Consider the following 15,851-nt stretch of genomic DNA (forward strand, 5'->3'; position numbering starts at 1 on the left):
CCAAGGAGTCCCTAAGCAGAATCATCTATGGGGACTGGGACCACAGGCTTGCCACTTTCTTGTTCGGCCACCAAATAACACCAAGCACGGCCACCAACCACAGCCCAGCAGAACTCCTCATGGGGCAGTGCCTCTCAATACGTTTGGACCAGCTGCACCCTGACTGGGCTCTGGAACAGTGGCCAAACCCAGTGAGTCAAGAAGCACCCAGAGGGTTCTTTCCGGGGGACCCTGCATATGCCCAGAACTTCATCACTGGCCCCTGTTCCTATGAAGTTTCGACCGAAGGGGGCCAACTGCTCCACCAGCACATCAACCAGCTGTGCCATAGGATGCCTCTGGAGAAGCCCAAGAACCTGGAAACAACCTGGAATCAGAAGGAGCCAGCATTGCCACAGATGGGGGACAAAGCCAGCACCATGCAGCCTGGCACCGGTGACCCACAGAGAAGCAGACTTTCTGCCCCCGGCTGCCAAAGTTCCTGGTGAAGTTCCTGTTTCCATGCATCAGCTGGGAGATGCTGAGGTTACAACAAGCTCGGCTCCTATGACATCTCCTCCTCTGACTGAGCCCCGACACTCGCAGACGGAATGCCGCTGACCAGAGTACCTTGAAGATTATGTGTGTTAAGTACTTTGGAACTGGAGGGGAGGGGTGTTATGTACTGAATTTAAGGTTTCAAGGAAGCTTTCATGTGTGCCTGGTAGTTGCGGGAAAGCTAGAGACTCTGAATGATTTGAATGTGAAGCAGTAACCAATGAGCCATCTTGGCACGAAACATGACTGCCGTGATTTGGTATGGGACTCGTGTGTGCGTGTGTTTCTTTTGCATGAATATAAGTAGGGTCTCGGTCCCATCATGTTGTCTTAGTATGTAGCTGCCAATAAAGTGTGTTCCTGTTTGAATTGCAATGCACCGAACCCAGTATTTAACATCAGGCTTGCTCAATAACACAGGAGCTACAGAGCAAAAACCTCTATTTTCTCCATTGGCTGAGGCTCCTCCCTAGGGGAGGAGGGGGGAAGGCAGAGGTTGCTTTGCCAGACTCTCTTAATTGTACAGCAGAGCTACTGAGGCAAGCCTCTCTTCCTCCCCCTCCTGGTCCCTTGGGAAGGGAGGGAAAGAGCCAGAGCTTCCTTTGCCCAGTTCCCTGGATCCCACAGGAGAAATACAAAGAAAGCACCTTTAAGACCAGTGTGCTAATGTTTAATAATGTTTTAGTGTAAAGATGGTTTTTTTAAAAAAAAAAAAAGTTTCATTGTGTTTGTTTGTGTCCTTTATAAAGTTTATATCTCTGCTACCTAATCTTAAATAGGTACACACATGGCTCGACCCAGCCTGACCAAGTCTTATTTATGTCAGATCCAGCCCTCATAAGAAATAAGTTTGACACCCCTGATATATCTGATTCTGAACTTGGCTACAGAATGAGGCTTTTTAAATATATATATAATGATGCCAAAATGTAGCCAGATACAGAAATCAGAGATTTTCTATAAAAATCTTACAAGTTAAAAAAAAAGCTAATCCTACACACATACCATACATATCATCACTTCAAAAAATAAAAATAAAAATGTCAAAGCCAATGCTGTGAAATTGCAGATGGCATTAGGAGCTGCCTAGACCTGACTTTAAACAAAAAATGTAAGGAGCACTTGCGGGGAGGGAAAGAAAACAGCAACAACCAGAGGGTTGCATTGGGAGGGCAAAGGGTAAAGCAGCAATGGGAAGGGGAAGTAAAAAGCAGCAATGGCAGATGGAAGGTTAGTAGGAAAATAGGAACAGGAAGGGATGAGCAATAGGAGAGCAAGCAGAAGCCCATAGAAGATGACACTTTCTCTCTTGTAACTCTTCACACATACCCGAAAGGGTTGCCAGCCTCCAGGTGGGGCCTGGAGATCTCCCACTTTTCCAACATATCTACAGATCACAGAGATTAACTTCCTTGGAGAAAATGGCTGCTTTGAAGGGTGGACTCTATGGCATCGTACTATGCTGAGGCCCCTCCCCAAACCCCACTCTCTCCCAGATCCACCCTCAAAGTCTCCAGGTATTTTCCAACACAGACCTGGCAACTCTATATTGGAAATACATGAAATGAAACTTTCTATCTATCTCTCTATTCTAATTTTTATCAGAAGTGTACAAATAAATTAATTTCTGGGTCCTTTGATTTTTCCAGGATCAAGAATTAGTTTTCTTCCTGTCTAATTTGTTTGCAGAAAGTTCCCAGTTTTGCCGGTTCTTTATGTGACTGTTCTATCATCTATTTTATGACTGTTTAAAATCTGTTTTTACATCTGCTTTATGACAAACATATGGGGAGGGAAGTTGCCTGCTTTTCATGTAAAACACAAGAACAGTGGTAATTTTTTAAATTTCCTTGTCTGTAGGAAATGCGTTGTTCCTTTGTATCCTATTGTTCTGACCTCGTTATTCTTTTTGTTTACATCTTTGAGGGAGCAAGCCTATGGTCTACTCAAAAGTAAACTCTTCAGGAAGGTGCTTTAGGATTGCCACTTGAATCAGCTTTGTTTTTACGGTGCTCCAAATAGACCAGCTCCTTGCCTCTCCTCCCTTCCATGCCAACGACACCCATACCATTTTTAAATTGCTGCTTGCCTTAAAAAGGTATGTTTAGTATGTTTAGTCTCTGTTGAAAGACAACTATGTAGTTCTACCTGGGCTAGTTCTCTTTGGAGGAGATAGCACTAGAGTAGGGTTGCCAGCTCTGAGTTGGGAAATACCTGGATATTTGGGGTGGGGGTGGAGCCTGAGGAGGGCAGAGTTTGGGGATGGGAGGGACTTCAATGTTGCATCATGCCATAGAATCTATCTTCCAAAGTGGCCATTTTCTCCAGGTGAACAAATCTCTGTCACCTGGAGATCAGTTTCAATAGCTGAAGATCTCCAGCTACCACCTGGTATTCTGGCAACAAAGTGAGAAACAAAGACTGGGTAAAGAAAAAAGGCAACTAACCTCCATGTACCAAGGTCTCAAATAAATCAATTTCCAAAGTTCTTTGTTGTATCTTTATATATATATATATATATATATATATATATATATATATATATATATATATATATATATATATATATATATATATATATATATATATATATATATATGAATGTCTTAAATTGTAACAATAACCAGTCTTCAACAAAACATTCACAGTGAAAATGGTACACAAAAGCCAGAATATGCAATCCAAAAAAAATCAATTAGTAATATACTTAAGATGAAAGCCAGTCTCTGTTAGAAGGACAGCATAGGTTCCAATGTTGTGCGGTTCTAGTCCCTTCTGTGGAGCTTCAAATAAGTTGCTAGCTCTAGTTGTTTGCTTATGAGTATAACCAGTTTTTCACTGTTTCACATCAAAATGCTTTTTCAAAGCTTTGTCATCAAGGACTGAATACTGTCACCCTGCGGAAGACTGCAGGAACTGAAGTGCTCTTGTAGGAATGTGCATTCCTTGATGGGCCAATCCACATCTGTCCTAGGGCAAGGTAGGTAGGTAGGTAGATAGATAGATAGATAGATAGATAGATAGATAGATAGATAGATAGATAGATAGATAGATAGATAGATAGATAGATAGATAGATTAGATAGATAAATTTATTGTCATTGTTCTCCACAAAAAGAGAGCAACGAAATGAGGTGCTCTTCCACAAACATACCAACACATCAAACACACATATTCATATTCATACCATTTAAATACATCTAAAACCATTTAAACCATTAAAACCATTAAAACCATTTAAATACATCTAAAACAGATAATCCTTCATAACCCTGCATTTAACCTAACCACAGCACTTGGATAGAAACTGTCCTTAAATCTGTTTGTCCTAGCCTTCAGGTAGAGGGGACAAGGTGTCAGAACTGGGACGAACTTCAGACGATTCCAAGACTTGTTACAAAGTTAGGATCTTTATTGAAGAACTACAGTACTAGAGCAACGAAATAACAGTAATGCCAATTCTTGGCAGTTGGTTACATTTTATGCCATCAGCAAAGCACAATAAAGCTATCATTCACACGGTCACAGACAAGTGTTTCTTTTCCCAGCATTCGTTATCAGAAGGGAGGATGTTCCCCTGTGGTGAAGGCCAAACGGCCTGTCTTCAAAGGGCACCTGTGGATGTTAAGCAGAGACTATCTGTCTCCTGCTCTACTGCCCTAAATATTTGGCATAGCTAAGAGGGCAGGGTTAATTACTGAGGCTAGGCACTCTATGTTAGTATTAGGTTACAGCATGGAGTCAGTTTGGTCAAGGCAGATAGAGCAAAAGTTACAAGTTCTGACACAAGGGAGGGAGTCTGCATTAGCCTTAATGTTTCCCATCTCAGAAATGGGAAATGTTAAGGCTTTTGCAGGCTGAGTCCACATAAGAAGAATTTTATTCTCATTGGATTCCATTTAAGATCAAGCTGAAAGACATACAAGATGGTTGAGGAAGTCTGATACACAACATAGCCGTCTAACCAGGAGGCGTGTCCTGTTTCCATCTGCTTTGCGTCCTTTGACAACTGCTTGGTATAAGAAAGAAGAACCAGATTGAAGCACTGCCAATTGCTGAATTGTTTTTTTGCCTCTAAGAGCAAGTACTAGCAAGTATTTATTGCCACTGTGCAGTTGAGCTACATTGCTGACTGCTTTGATTCACTTGGAGACAGTTGGCAACTGTTTATCACAAGGAAGAAGAACCATGCTGCAGCACTGTTAGCTATTGAAACAATTCCTGCCTTTGTGAGCAAGCAACAGCAAGCACACTTTATTGTGCGTTTGGTTTGTCTCTGTGCGTCTGAGAATCATTGTTGAATTCTGTATGGGAGTTGACTCCCATGACTTAGAGACTTCACCTGCATATGTATATTTGAACACTGATATTGAACTTTTAAAGGGAAAAGATCCTCATAGTTTGGAGCATTATATATGTACTCTTACAGTCTCCTGTGTTTTATATTTGGTTTTTGATCACAGACCATATGCTTGCATCATATTGGGCAATTCAGAGAAGTTTGTTATGAGTAATTGGTAGATGGTCTATTGTTCAGTGTTTATGTGTGTTTTTTTGCTTTGCTTCTGTTGAGCAGCAGCCCCACTATGACAACGTGTGATTTAGCAGCTCCAGGTTTGGAAATTCCTGAATATTTGAGGTCTGGAGCCTGGATTGGATGGGTTTGAGGTAAAGTGGGACTTCAGACAGGTACAATGCCATAAACTCCACTCTCTAAACCAGCCATTTCCTCTTAGGGAACCATTGTTGCCAATCTCCAGGTGAGTAAATAAAAAACTGGTAAGAGACACCATAAATTTTAAGCAATCAGACAGTGTAATGTAGAGATCAGCGGTGTTCTGACCAAGCTTGCACATAAACAAGAGCATGTAGTAAAAAGATATTCACAGAAGACAGCTCAAAAACAGTCTTTCTGATCACAAGGGAGTAACAATATTCCAGTATTTAGTTCATAGAACTAAAGGAAGCCCTTCCAAAGACGTCTGTTCTAGATATCAAGATATTTCATCCGTCTTTCTTCAGTTTGGAGGCCTATTTAGCACTGGAACCCAATTTTTAAAATACATTCATAGAAGGCCAACAAGGTTCAAAACATATCTGTTGGATTTCCAGATTCTCAAACGGTGAGGGCTGGAGATCACTCAGAATTACAATTGTTCTCCAGATTGCAAAGATCAGTTCCCCTGGAGAAAATGGCTGTTTTGCAGGGTGGACTCTCTGTCATTGTACCCTGCTGAAGTTGCTTCACTCCTGCTTTTGTCCACATGGTGGAGAAAGACTATACTTTTATGGTATACCATATGGTATACACAACCAAGCCAGGTGAAAAAAAAACTAGATCATGCCACAAGCTCACACTGATGCTAAATGCAGCAAGGCTGAATATGACAGGAAAAGGAATAAAAAATCCATTGCAAACAAAAGGAATGCTGAGCAGTGTCTGTGTGACTATCATCATGCCCCCCCCACTCCCATAATTATTTTTATCACCATTCTGGTCCTCTTTCAGGGCTTTGAGCCATCACAGACATGGGGGCACACACCTATGTGTGTGTGTGTGTGGGGGGGGAAGCCAACATCTGTTTCAGCTGCAGGGTGGGTGGGAACAATGAGGCGCATACACTACAGTATGCCATAACACAATCAAGCCAGGCAAAAAACCCTGGATCATGCCATAAGTTCACACGGATGCTATACAACACAAGGCTGAATATGACAGGAAAAGGCAGCAAAAATACATTGCAAAGGAATACTGAGCTTCAGTGTCTGTGTGAGGGGGTATGACTGAGAGTGAGTGAATGCCAAGGGTTGGGGGGGGGGGGGGTAGGTGGGAAGACAGCAAGGGGGGGGTAGTGGAGGCCAAGGATTAGTGAATGGGTGGGGAGACAGCATGGGGTGGGGGTGAGTAAATGTCACGGGTGGGGGGAGTAGTGGCTTGAGCAATAGGCATAAACCTTTATGGCAATGTTTGATCATTTAATCAGGACATCAGCAGCTAGATTTGCAGCCAGAGAACAAGAAACTAGAAAAGAAACTTGAATTTTAGTCACAAAATTCAGTTACATTCCCAGAATCATGTATTAATAGAAAAGGAGAACCTTCTCTGTGAACCAAGGAACCTGTCCCACCAAGGGAGCGCTAACCAGTTTTACAAACCGATGCAGTGGATTTGGTCTTTCTACGCATTCTCACAATGCTGAAGTTCAACGTGCTATTGTATGAGCAATAAACCACAGTCTTCTTGGGGATGGATGCAGCAAAGAACAAGTGTCCTTCCTAGAATGCGATTTCCAATTATTCCTGTTGATAATGAAGTCCCTAGCTGCCTTTGGAACAGTGGTTGAAATGAAAGTGGAAACGATATGTCTTCTTTCGGTACTCAGTATGGGAATGATCTATCTCTGCCAAGCAATTGTTATGGCACCCTAAACAAGCAGAGGGAGAAAAAAATTCCTTTCCAAAAAGCATCAGGAATTTGGGGGTCTGCTGGGACAGGAATATATGAAGCACTTTAGAAAAATGTGGCCCACAATTGCTTTTAAATATGGCTCAATAATATTTACTATGTCCCTATCTAGTACACAACCCTAGTTATTGCACTTGAGAGAATATGAGTTTAAAATGCGTTGGAACAACAAGAAAGACGCAGTGGCTCCATTCCAACACTAGGCCACAAATCATGCAGCCTAGTCTTTTTTCTATTAATCTTGCTGCACTACCCTAAAGTTGCTCGCTTGGGTCCTAGTGGAATATATGGACATGCCTTTGAGTAAACAATGCTTAAGATCACACTCACACAATTTTACTGGTTGGGTAAGGAAACCCATTCTTCTCCAATCACGATGATAGAAGCATTTGCAAATCAAAACAGGGATACAGCATATAGGGTTGCCAGGCCACAGCAGGCAATTATGCCTTGGAGAATCTTTTTGTGTGTGTGTCACTTTTGTTTTTAAGTGGAAGCAACCTCAGTGTGTTGACACGATGCCAGAGCACATTCCTTTTCTCCCAGTTTCCTCTTGTGGGTGCCTGAGGGGCCACAGGCAATGAAGAGGATTCCCAGAAGGCCCCTCAGTATAAGAGGCCTCACATCCCTATTCACCAACCATGCAATTGCATTCAACGTAACAAATATTGATATGACCTTGCAACCCCTCCAATACCTGCTAAGATGTATGGTTGCCTAAATGTTACTAACACGCATTAATATTGATGCCAGTAGTGGGATATCAACATTATTATATCTTCTGTAGGATTTGGCTTGCACATATGCAGATTTTAGCATCAGTAAATAAGACAGCAACCGACATTCCTTGCATCGCCAAAAGCAGTTCTGCACATTTATGAAGTCTTCATTTCACCCCAACATAATAAGCTTCCTGAATACATATCCATGATAGAGATACCTTAATAACCTTGTCATTTCAATTTTTCACACATTTTCTTTGTGTGTGTCCTCTATCTCAGTGAAGATTCAACTCATTAGGCAACTGCCATAAGCTATTAGTCTGTAACATCCTTCATTTTTCAAAAAAATGCAAAATATAGCTTAAAAAGAGGAACAGCACAAAAAAGAGAAAGAGCTTTCACTCACTTCCTGTTCCTTTGGCATTGCAGGATCATTAACAAAATTGGAGTGGAAGTGCAACCATCGTCCTTCGCAGAGAGCCTTCAAAAGACGAACCAAACTCACATTACCAGTCACCACAAAGGACACAATGCCCATTTCCTTCCCCATCTTCCAAACAGATTAGTAAGTGAAAAGGACAACTTGACATTAAAAAGTAAGATCTTAAATATTCCTCAGAATATGTTCAGTAAGAATTTATGCACTGAATCAGTATATTTGTAATTCAAACTAAAGAGATAACAATAGCATACTTTGTCCTATGGACTGGCTTAAACTGCAAGGAGACAATGTCTTACAAAAACTCAGTAGTATCTTCTCCCCAAGAAGCATATTAGAGCTGTCTGAATTAGCTCTGCTGCTATCCATGGAAACCTCCAGCTTCTCTCTAGAGACTGACTTTGGGTATGCTACAGGACAGACAGTGCAATTTCCTCACACTAGTGTTAACCTTTTACATTAATAGAGCCTGCTTTCAGCATAGGCCTGGCATTGTTGCCATGTCAAAAGCTCTGGCCAATGATCACTGCTCAGGTATCAATTGGGGAAAATTGTAGGCCATTATATTCTTTTTGCAGCCTATGTCCATCCTTAGAGATAGTAGCTTCTCTATGAGCAGCAAACCTGAGTAGAATGCCACCATCAGATCAGTTCAGCTACAAAAATAAGGGAGCATTTCAAACACACCAGGAAGCAACCTGGCATTGATTTATCATCTGAACCCAGTGGTTTTTGTTTGTGCTGTATGATCTGTCTCTCTTTCTTTTTCAGGTCTTTTCTTGGAGTCTTTGATATTGCTTACTGATGACACAGCAGACCTGGTTGGAGTTCATATGTTTGTTCTTGAGTAGCAATATGACTTGTAAGAATAAAGTTCCAGAGTTTGAGAAAAGATTGTTCAGTGTGCTTTTGGGGCATCCTGAATGGGTATCTAGATGAGTTCAACCTTACTTCCCTGAAGCTAAAAGCTCTGTTATGGTATTGATGATTTTGACAACGAACTATCAAAACAAGTACCTGTAAGTCTCTCAGATAACCTAATTAAGTGAGACAAACATTGTCAACATTGAGCTAATAAATTGTCTTACATAAATTAAAGAAGCTAACTCAGTGTAGATGATTTCTAATATTGATTTCCCTGGGGGTAACAGAAATAAAGGAAATACGTTTAACATTAGGAACTAAACAGGACCACACCTCCTTGACTGCAAGCAACTTGGTTAATGGTTACCCAACTGTGGTAACTTAGTCAGGGAAAAAATTACATGAATTAAACAACTATTGAATTACACTAATCCAGCCTGTTCAATTTTCCTTGGACCCCCAATTTTAGCACTAAACAGTAAATCTACCCAACAGTTTACATTGGATGATTGGAAAGCAATGAGGTTCTTAGAAGTGGAAGAACTAGGACTTGTTAGATCTGTAACAGCCACTTAGGTTCCAACAGTCTTCCTTTGTTTACAGATCAGACTGAATAATGCCTGTGTCCCAGAAAAAAAAATGATGGATAGGATAGATAAGTGGGCTAAGATAAATACTGCATTTATTATGCATAAAAACCTTACAACTCATATGGCAATTGACTTTTAAATGAAGAATAGGTTTCTATACCTGCTTCTATCTCAAAGAGTTTTAAAGCGGTTTACAATTGCCTTTCCCTTCCTCTCCCCACAACAGTCTCCCCACCACCTATTTTTGTAGAAAAATAGGTGGTGGAGCTCATCCAGGGATTGTTATGCAGCTGCACCTACTATTCAATGGACAAGGTGAGAAGGAGTTAGAACTCACAGAAAGGTTCAGGAGCTGCACTCTTGTGAGCTCCCGCTGAATCTGAGGCCTGGAGGTGGGTGAGGCTGAGAAAGTTCTGAGAGAACTGTGATTGTCCCAACATCACCCAGCAGGCTTTACATGGAGGACTGTGGACTCTAACCTCGTTTTCCAGACTAGAGTCTCACAGCTCTTAACCACTACACCACACTGGGTTATTAGGCCAATGTGCCATCAACACATAATTCCCAGCAAATACTGAGAATTGATGTCATGTCACCAGTGTGGTGTCAGTGCAACATTGTAGAATTTGGACCCCAAAAACTCTCTATGGTTTTATCATAGAGTTTTGTAGAAATCCTAAAGTGGTGTGCCAATGTTATGCCAGCAATGGGACATCACTTCAAGCTATTCACTGGAAGTGATGTCATGCTATCAGCATAATATCCCATTCATTCCTGCCCTCCCTCTCTCCTGCTGCTAATGGCAATGGCTGAAAACCCGTAGTGCAAACAACTATTTGCCCAAAATGGAAACTTATCACTGTAAGAGTTAAAAGAGCCACTACAAAGGAGTTACACAAAGGAAGATAACTCAAAGCATGCATATATGAATGCTCAGAGTTAACAGTTTGATGGATACAGGCCATTGGATGCTTCATATCCAATCTAGAGACAGAATGAAAGGATGTATGAACAATTGGCAAAACGGTTAAGCTAAGAAACAAGATTGTTCCAGCATGGATATGAGGGACATTTCCACTTTCTCATATCAGTTAAATTCTAGCAAAATGCAAATGGTAAAGGCATTGGTCATTAGACAAAATGGAGATGATTGGAGCAACTTAACTAACCTAAAATAGCAGCCAACAAAGGATGGGGTACCCTACCCATGAACCCCCTTCCACATTTATGTTTATAGAAGTTATTCTCTTTATACATCTACAATTTAGTAGCATTTAGTAGACTTTCCCCCAGAAAATCAGGGAAATATTATTGGGCTACTTTGCACAAGATTTATATATTCCCCAAATACTAAGGGAGAAAGTTAGTCTCCATGCTGTTTCAATTGCATGAACCTCTCCGCAGAATACTCACCACTAAGAAGTAGTGCAAATAACATGACAGGATTTGATAGAGATGGATTAGTTCTATGTGTATCCTCTTGCGATATCTTTTTTGCCAGGAGTCATGGCACCTATAAGGAAAATTCTTCTTTTTAAAGTGTGATGGTGGAGTTAAGACTTTGGTTGCAATGTGAAATTTACAACACTAACAAAATAAGTAATCTATATTTAATGTTCTTCAGTAAACTAACAAAGCAATTTGGCTATACATATGTATATCTTCTCCTGGTAACATACTTTTCTGCAGACCCTGGCAGACTCTGGAGGGAGGCAGATTAAAGCCTTACATTTTGACAATTAAAGCTTGTTAGTCTATCCATAACAACAAATTGGTTCTGGGAACCCTGTCACTTTGGGATGAAAAGAAAGCATACTTTGAACACAGAGATTCATAAGAAATTTGTATTTCCTTAGCTTCTTGTCAACAGACAAGTTTCAGATATTAACCTGGAAGTTGTTTGAAGATGGTTAATGGATGCACTTTAATGAATATCAATCAGTTAGCTTAACAAATATGAGAGCATGGAACCAGCATCAACTCAAACACCTGATAGCCTTCTATGGAAATGAATCAATGGATCTGTGCTGAAAGGTTTTCTCTTCTGCTTGCATTTTCTTAATACGGTTCTAAGCAAACACATTGGAAAGGGAAGAATGACTGATAGAAGAGCCATATGGTTCATAACTGTTTTTAGGCCTTTGTCTTTTGATTTTCCAAAACTGCAAACCTAAGAAAAGTTACACTATTATAAGACCAGTGAAGCCCATGAGTCATAGATGCCCCTCTGTTTAGGACTGCACTGTCAATCTGCCCTGTCCATTGTTTGATGTAATCCTCTCTCCATATTCAGCCATTGCTTTCTAAATACCTTCCAGAGGTGTGATCTTAGCCAGTGGCTAACAGGAACTCCTGCCCCAGGATCTACTCTGAGAACTCCTGCCACAGGCTAAAGCCTCTGAGAGGGTCCCGAATTTCCCACAGCCCCTATCCCCTAAAGGAAGGGAGAAAGAAGAACAGCAGGCTTTTGCCACCAATATAACGGCAGTAACCACCAGCATCCATCCTGTCTAGGGCTTGGAAAGCTGATTTCTGAAATTGGAAGCAGCTCCCACCCACCTTGCATAGTGACAAGGGCTCCCCTGTCCTGACCTTGGCAGGGGGCACAGCAGTAGTGTGTCAGTGTGCCAGGACTTCAGGGTGCAGGGGCATAACATATCAGACCTCCATCCAGAAAAAGGTCAACAGGCAAAATCTGTCAAAATACTTTCAAGGTGATAGGTAGGGCATAAAAAATACAAAATGCTGGAGAATGAATCCACATGGCCGCAGCTGTCAGAACTTAAGAACTTCAAACGGATCCCATACTTGGTTACAAAGCTAGGATTTTATTAGAAAGAACTAAGCACTGGAAGAGGCAAGATAACAGTGATGGCGAGAGCCAGCACCAACTCAATTTTATACACGTAAAGCAAACATCTCACAAAGCCACAATTCACACCGTTACAGGCACATCTGTCTTCTCACCATCACTATCAGTAGAGAGGATGCCTCCCTACTCCGAAGGCCATGCTGTTCGGCTTCAAAGGGTCCTAGTGTGAGAATGTGCAGAGACATAACATAACTCATTCTACAGCCCCAAATATTTTGGATACCAGTGGGGCAAGGTTAATTACTATTCAAGCACTTTGGGTTAAACAAGGGTTACAACATGGAGTCGGTTTGGTTCAGTAACAAAGCCGCTCTGAGTCACAGTAAGAGTACAATACAGCATTGGTTGCATTATAAGGAATCAGCAGTAAAGATACAAGTTCTGACATACTGCCCCCCCTAAGCGCCCCCTCCCGCGGGGCCCGCCTTGGGCTTGTGCGGGTACAGTAGGTGAAATTTTTTCAGCAGTTGCGGAGCAGCTACGTTCTGAGATTCGACCCACTCATCACAGCTCGGGGGGAAGTGTTTCCACCTGATCAAATAGTACAGTTTTCCCCTTTTGACTTTGGAGTCCAGGATCTCCTGGACTTCATGGTGACTCTGACCCCTCACTGTCGTCGGAGGGGGCGGTGGGGCCCTGGGATGGAAGGACGTAGCACCAGGGTCTTTCCGAAGCAAGCTGCAATGAAAAACAGGATGGATCTTACTTAGAGCTTTGGGTAGATCGAGTTCCACCGTCACTTTGTTTATGACCCTTTTGATTTTAAAAGGCCCCAAGAACTTCAGTGCGAGTTTACGGCAGGACTGGGGAAGGGGAAGGTTTTTTGTTGACAAGAAGACTGTATCCCCCACCCTTAGATCCCACTCTGGGGAGTGTTTTTTGTCAAACTGCTTTTTGTAGGCTTTTTTCGCTTCCTCCAGGTTTTCCTGAATACCCTTCCAGCCTTCACGAAGGCCCTCCCACCATTGTTGGCATGATGTTGGTTCGGACGGGCTGGCAGGGAGGGTGAGTGTGGGAAACGGCTTGCCTTCGTAACCATTGATGATCTGAAAAGGAGAGGTTTTGGTAGAGCTATGGAGGCTATTGTTGTAGCCATATTCCGCAAAAGGGAGGAGGTCCACCCAGTTGGACTGTTGGAAATTAATGAAACAGCGGAGGTATTGTTCTAGAAGACTATTAACCCTCTCTGTCTGTCCGTCCGACTGGGGGTGGTAGGCAGAGCTCAGTCCTTGCTCAATGCCGGCAAGTTTGCAGAACTCCCGCCAGAAGTTGGCAACGAACTGCGTCCCGCGGTCGCTAATGACCTTGTCTGGGAATGAGTGTAGGCGTACAATGTGGGTGAAAAAGAGCTGGGCGAGTTTTTTGGCCGTGGGTAGTTGTTTGCATGGGATAAAGTGGGCTTGCTTTGAAAATGTGTCAACTACGACCAAGATGACCGTCTTGCCCTGTGAAGGCGGGAGTTCGACAATGAAGTCCATGGAGACTACCGACCAAGGCCAGGTGGCTGTAGGGAGGGGAACCAGGTGGCCCGGGGGTTTGCCGCCCCTTCGTTTTGCCATGAGGCAGGTGGGACATGAGAGAACGAATTCCGATACATCTTTTTTAATTTTAGGCCACCAAAACTGGCGGGTGAGCAAGTTGAGAGTTTTGACATAGCCAAAGTGGCCGGCCAGGCGACTAGAATGGCAGCGTTCCAAGACTTCCTTTCTGAGGGGAGTGGGCACATAGATCTTTTCATTGTGCAGCCAGAGACCGTTTTCGGCTTTGACTAAGTTGGGTGGGCGGTCAGTCTCCTGGCTATAGACTGAGAGGAAACGAGGCAGTAGGTCTGAATCCGGAGGGCTGGTCTGCCTGCCGGAGCGGGTGGTGACTCCCCCCGAAATGGTTGAGGGGGAAATTAGTGAGTCCACCACCTCCTCCCGGAGACTGTCGTGTTGCGGCATGTGAGAGAGGGCATCCGCCAAAAAGTTCTTTGAGCCAGGGATGTGTTTCAGCACAAAGTCGAATTTAGCAAAGAAGCCTGCCCACCGGATTTGTTTTGCAGTCATTTTGCGGCGCCCCGTGAGGGCTTCGAGGTTTTTGTGATCGGTCCAGATTTCGAAGGGGACTCTCGCTCCCTCTAGCCAGGAGCGCCAGGTTTTAAGGGCAAACATGACTGCAAACGCCTCCTTGTCCCAGACTGACCAATTTCTTTGTTCATTGGAAAATTTCCTTGAGATATAGGCACACGGCCGGAGCACCCCATTCTCCCCTCTTTGCATTAATATGGCTCCTACTGCGGCGTCGGAGGCGTCGCATTGGACCACGAAGGGTTTTAGTTCGTCGGGATGAGCCAACACGGGTTCGGAGGTGAAGAGGCGTTTCAGTTCAGTGAAAGCCTTTTGGCAGTCAGGCATCCACGTTAGGCGCGCGCCTGGTTTTTTCGCCTCGTCACCCTTCCCTTTGGTTTTGAGGAGTTCCGTGAGGGGGAGCATGACTGTAGCGAACCCCTTAATAAAGTCGCGGTAAAAGTTGGCGAACCCGATAAAACTTTGTAATTGTTTGCGGGTTCGAGGGGGTTCCCAGTCCAGCACCGCTTGGACCTTTGCGGGGTCCATTGACAATCCCTCCCCCGACACTCAGAAACCCAGGTAGTCCAGTTCTGTTTTATGAAACTCGCATTTTGACAATTTGGCATACAGTTTGTGTTTACAAAGGGTGCTTAACACTTTTCTAACCAGTGGCACATGAGATTTTAGATCTTGTGAATAGATAATGATGTCATCAAGGTACACCACCACCCCCTTAAAGAGGAAGTCCCGCAGAACTTCATTGATAAAGTTCATGAATATACCAGGGGCCCCTTGCAGTCCGAAGGGCATAACTAAGTACTCAAACTGTCCCAGAGGGGTGTTGAAGGCTGTCTTCCACTCGTCACCCTCCTTGATGCGGACGCGGAAGTACGCGTCTCGGAGGTCAAGCTTGGTAAATACTTTTCCCTTTGCTACGGTGTTCAACAAGTCTTTTATCAACGGGATCGGGTAGGCGTTGGACATGGAAATCCCGTTTATCGCACGAAAATCTGTGCAAAGTCTAAGAGACCCGTCCTTTTTCTTTCGGAATAGGACGGGGGCGGCATGGGGGGCTGTGGCCGGTCGTATAAAGCCGCGTTTAAGATTTTTGTCCAAAAACTTTCGGAGTTCTGCTTTCTCCTCCCAACCCATGGAGTATAGTTTCGCTTTGGGAAGCTGGTGCCCTGGGATCAGCTCAATAGCACAGTCCGTAGGGCGGTGGGGCGGTAGCTCGTCCGCTTCTTTCTCGCTAAACGCTAATCTTAGGTCCCGATACTCCTTGGGGATTGTGGCGACTTCCTCGAGTGTGAG

Source organism: Heteronotia binoei, chromosome 1 (assembly GCF_032191835.1).
Source record: "Heteronotia binoei isolate CCM8104 ecotype False Entrance Well chromosome 1, APGP_CSIRO_Hbin_v1, whole genome shotgun sequence".
NCBI lineage: Eukaryota > Metazoa > Chordata > Lepidosauria > Squamata > Gekkonidae > Heteronotia > Heteronotia binoei.